The 5,070-nt window shown below is 44.5% G+C and overlaps 1 long non-coding RNA gene across 1 annotated transcript; it reads right to left on the reverse strand.

Moving 5' to 3' along the window:
- LOC146209978 (uncharacterized) lies at nucleotides 1–2,415 on the reverse strand. The gene is made up of 3 exons (XR_014707946.1): nucleotides 2,287–2,415; nucleotides 2,032–2,194; nucleotides 1–221 (listed from the first exon to the last, which is right to left on the reverse strand). It is a non-coding gene; the product is annotated as an uncharacterized LOC146209978 (long non-coding RNA).
- Nucleotides 2,416–5,070: the final 2,655 nt, after the last annotated feature.

Below are 5,070 nucleotides of genomic sequence, written 5' to 3' on the forward strand. Positions count from 1 at the left end.
TTGGAACCGTCAAAGCCGACAGCCCACCATCACACACCCACGTAACTGGTCGGAATGCTCTGCCCCAAGGCAGGTGACCTCTTCCCCTTGGATAAGTGCTCCCTTCTTCTCTCCTTGCAAATTTCATCGTGGTCTTTTTCTGCAAAGCTGTAAATTCTTCAGTTCTGCTCCTTCTATCTGGTGCTCTGTTCTATACTGCCTTTCGTTTTCCTTTGACTATCCTGCACAGATGAATAAAATGTAAACACCAACACTGGAAAAAGCGACCATGAAAAGAAGCCACAGAAGAAGAGATATGCGGATAAAAAAGCAACAGTAAAAACTAGAAACATATTCACAGATCTCAAGGAAGCAAGATAACAAGCCAAGCTGTCGACAAAGTTCAGGCCCCAGAAATTGCAAGAGAACAAGTTAAAAACATCCTTATCAACAGTGCCAAATGAATGAATTATGAAAGAAGCTCCTCGCTCTATAAAATGCCAGAGGGATAAATATTAGAACAGGCAATGACAAGGTCTCCCAGCCCAACTAAGTGATTCCTGCAATACAGGCCACAAAATGAGAAGCAGTGGCTACCTTAGCTGGCAGAATTCGTGTACATATATTCACTGTGAAAGGAGAGCGATGTAATGCACAGTTAGATACAGCTGATAATCAAGAAATAGGGGATTATGTCCAGGCATGACAGCTGGTGATAGCCGAGACAGCTAAAATAAGGCTTTTAGAGCATTCGCTCTACTTCTCCCGTGCACAAACCTCAAAGTGAATGCAATGTTGACTTTGAACTCTCACGCTGTGCAGCAAACAATGTCATCTTTATAGCTTAGACATGAGAGCACTATGCTATTGCCACAACCTATCACACCTCGTAGTAAAACTACAACACTCTCTCCTCTGTACAGTAAACATCGCCTCCATCAAATTCTAATTGCAAGACATTTTCGTGTGCTACAATGATCATCGTCTTAATGTTTCATCTACTCCTTCTCCTTCATTAAACTTACGGAAATACACCATGCACATACGCCACCTCACTATAGACGGAGGTTGCAACCGTGCCAGACAGCCTGCCGAGACCACTGAACAAAGAGAAGCCAGACTAGCCCATTGCCAAAAAGCTGAGCAAGAGTGCAAGCGAGCCAAGATCGAAGTGGCAGCAGCAACTGTGACTGCGGCCAATGGCTAACGCTCATGAAATTTGGTTCAAGGACGGTTGAACCTGCACAACGTTTTGAAAATATGCAGTGCTGCCCCTACACTTTGGCAAACACACCTGAAAGGGACTAGCTATTACTGCAGCTTGGAGATAAGAAATGTAACACTCTGCAAGCGTATTAGACTGCAAATAAATTCAAATTAATAATTCAGGTCAGCAAATACAGGAACAAGAGTTGTGGTTTGATCTGTGCTTCACCTGTATTACTCCACTGCTGGAATGGATGTATTCTGCGATTTGTTGTCATGTATTCACGGCTAGGAGTATCAATAAACAAACCTTCAAGCACTCATTTCATTGTGTCAGTATTGAGCACTCACACACTCGGTATCAATCAAAACACAGAATGCTTGTGCTGCCTCGGCACAAGCATTCTGTGTTTCGATTTTAATTTTTTTTTCTATAAAATTCCATTCCAAATAAATGAATGTTTATGGTAGATGCTTGGAAGCATGTGCTCAAGCAGACTTGGCGATGCTCAGCATTGTCCTCCATTCTGGATTGTTTTTGGATGTGTATTTTTTTTTTTTTACTAGGATTTGAATTTTCTTTCCAGGCTTTATTTTTCACTAACAGTTCTACACCTTTCTTGCTTAGATATCTACAAGTTCTGGCACTTTAGAGGAATGAGATGTCTGTTCTTAAACAGTGCCACAAAAGAGACACTTGACGCAGTGCATAACTTGGCGTTCATAAAATAGCATTCTCTATTTTTCCACCTTAAAAATAAACGCACTTCCATGCACCACTCGAAGCAGTGCGCCTGGCACACGTGATAAAGTTTAGAATACAGCATGCAGTGAAGCGACAATCACCTGAGATTAAAGGGGAGGGTGCCTGAATCCCACGTAGCTCGCCGACGGAAATTCACGCCGAACCCGGCAAACGACGCAGGCTGGCAGGACCACCCTGTTGCCTTCGCCCAGCCTGCCCCAAATCCACTTGGTAAACAGGCGGTAGGCTATGAAGCGGTGCTGCCTGAAAATACCACGCTTTACAGTAAACGGATCATACACACACAAAAAAAAAAATAATGCGAATCTGTCACCTGACGCTTCCGCACTACCTACTTGTTTACATCTCCGTCTCCATCGATGTTCGCTCCCTCCTCCTCTAGCGCAATGTGCACAGCCCGAAGGACTTCGGGCGTTAGGCACACGCTTTGGAACGCTGGGTGGATCGTAATACAGCCGCCGTCCTGCTGGCACACCACCAGCACCTCCGGCATGCTGCGGCAGCACACATCTTCAGGTGTGGGCATGCTTTCGCAGCGGCCGCAGCGGCACCTGCGCATAAGTAAAATGTGAAAAGGCCGCGAAGCAAACACGAAACGGCATTTCGTGAAATAAGAAAGTTGTAATAACTTATGTGCAGTGGCGCGTGCGCCACGGAACGCACCATGGTAGGCCGTCGTCTCCGTTGCCAGCGGGTGGTTCAGAAGGGCCAGTCGATGGCGTGCTGCTGTCATCGCTGTCTAGCGGATCACGAAACGGAGTATAATCATATGGATCAAAGTCCAACTCGGCAGCGGCTTCACGCAGCCTCGCTTCGAGCTCGGGATCCATGCGATCCATGGCGACCGACACGCGAACCGCCGCAAACACGAAGGTATGTAGAAAGGTTAGGTGACGCGAGCGGGCCGCGAGCGCCGCTCCTACATTTCATGCCTCTCGTAGGTGGCGCTGCTCTCAGCACTTCGATGCGTGCTCGGCTCGCGCTGGGGCACGGCCGGTCTCGAGGGAGAGCGCGCGCTCTTCCTCGAGACCGGCCGTGGCTGGGGTAAACTTTGCTGCGGTTGCAGCGCAGTCATGCGAACAAAATGTTAAAATTATTGTTACCACTTGAAATATTTTAAACAGGTAAGCAAAATAGGCAAGTCAGGAGTGACGTCGACTGCTAATATGCTCTTTGGCACCGTGAAAGCGGGCGATGCAGCTGTGCCAGTTGTTTTGCTTGTCGCGCTAGTAAATGCTGCTTAAATGAAGAAGTTTTAGTCTGAAGATGCATTACGTACCATTTCCTGATGTGCACAGTGGTCGAAGTTATAAAGCTAACTGTTTTGGTTTGGTATGAGTTTTAAAAAAAGCCAAAGCGACTCGGGCTGCGGGGCGTTGCAGTCGAAGATTAGAGAATGCAGATGACATGCGATTATTTAACGTGCGGTTACGTCGCACAGTACGCAGGCATCAGGCTAATTTGTATTCTTTGTTGTCTGCGAATTTCCGGTGCGTCTAAAGTGGGAAAGTGCAATTTTTAGCCAGATGATAGCCAGAACGTGCGACACGCGATGTGAAACGGTATTTAAGTACAGAAGGAACAAATTGCAGTTTTATTCACAAAAAACTCTCATGGATAAGCAAAGTTTTGTTTATTGCACTTAAGGGCAAGAATGCTGGAAAGAAAAGTGAAATATCACAATGTTGATGTTGCTGTTGAAGGCCTCAAATATACATGTAAAACAGGTAGAATAAACACAATTTCCAAACATAACTGCTCACAACCAAATAGCAAATTAAACAACCCACCCCAGTATCAAAAGTTTCATTCTCCCTTGCGTTTCTTTTGAAAATGAATTATGCGTCTTCAGGTGTAGTCTGCTAAGAACATAGAACTTGATCACTTTGTTTGTCACAAATTTAATATGTCCGTGACAACCAATCAGCTGCAGTTTGGTCATTTGGAGAATGGATACCAAGTCAATAAGGCTGTCTCTTCGGATTTCACGCGCACTAAAACAGCGACTAAAGGTGTTTTCATGGGATGTCACAGGGGCGTTTAGATTGGTTGATGGAAACACAAGACCGCCTCTGTCAACAGTGCATTAACTAGAATAGCAGCATGGGCATATGTTGGTTATGCATCTTGAGGTAACAGCGCGGAACGTGGACGGGAGCACTAGATTAGAAGACGACACAACGAGCAATGACTTTCAACTGGTAATTACGTCACGCTGCATCTGGAGCAGTTCCGTTCTTGAGACTGAGGAGTTGTCTGCATCAGTCTTCACATTTTGTGCCAGCGATGCATTTCTTCGCCACATATCCAGCGATATAAAATATCAGCCTTGAATCACTGGCCTGAGTGATGACAGATGTGTGTTCGATGCCACAGCCTGTGAGAACTTCATTCGCCTCACTCAGGTCTCCCACATAAGCTGGTCATGGATGATGCTGTCACTATTTTTTTTTAGCAATTGACTGGCCTTTTGCCTGACAATGATGCTTTCATAATTTTTTTAGTAATTGATTGGCATTTTGCCTGACAACCGCACTTTCATTAATTTGTTTTAACAATTGACTGGCCTTTTGCCTGACAACAATGCTTTCATTATTTTTTAGCAATTGACTGGCCTTTGCCCGACAACGATGCTTTCATCAATTTTTTAACAATTGACTGGCCTTTTGCCTGATAACAATGCTTTCATTAATTTCTTTTAGCAATTCACTGGCCTTTTGCCTGACAACGATGCTTTCATTAATTTTTTTAGCAATTGGCTGGCCTTTGTCTGACAACGATGTTTCATTAATTTTTTTTTTAGCAATTGACTGGCCGTTTGCCTGACAACGATGCTCTCACTAATTTTTTTTAGCAATTGACTGGCCATTTGCCTGACAACAATGCTTTCATTAATGTTTTTAGCAATTGACTGACCTTTTTGCCTGACAACGATGCTTTCATTAATTTTTTTGTTTAGCAATTGAAGGTAATTTTGCCTGACAACGATTCTTTCATTTTTTTTTTTAGCGGGGGGTTTCTAAACGCAAGAGAAACAGAAAAGTACGCACAGGTACTACATACTCGCACTAGCACCTCGGCAAGAAAAACTACATAGGCGCCAAGCAAAACAGCATAAC

This window comes from Amblyomma maculatum, chromosome 1, assembly GCF_055883805.1.
Source record: "Amblyomma maculatum isolate TAMU_Amacu chromosome 1, ASM5588380v1, whole genome shotgun sequence".
Classification (NCBI taxonomy): Eukaryota; Metazoa; Arthropoda; class Arachnida; order Ixodida; family Ixodidae; genus Amblyomma; species Amblyomma maculatum.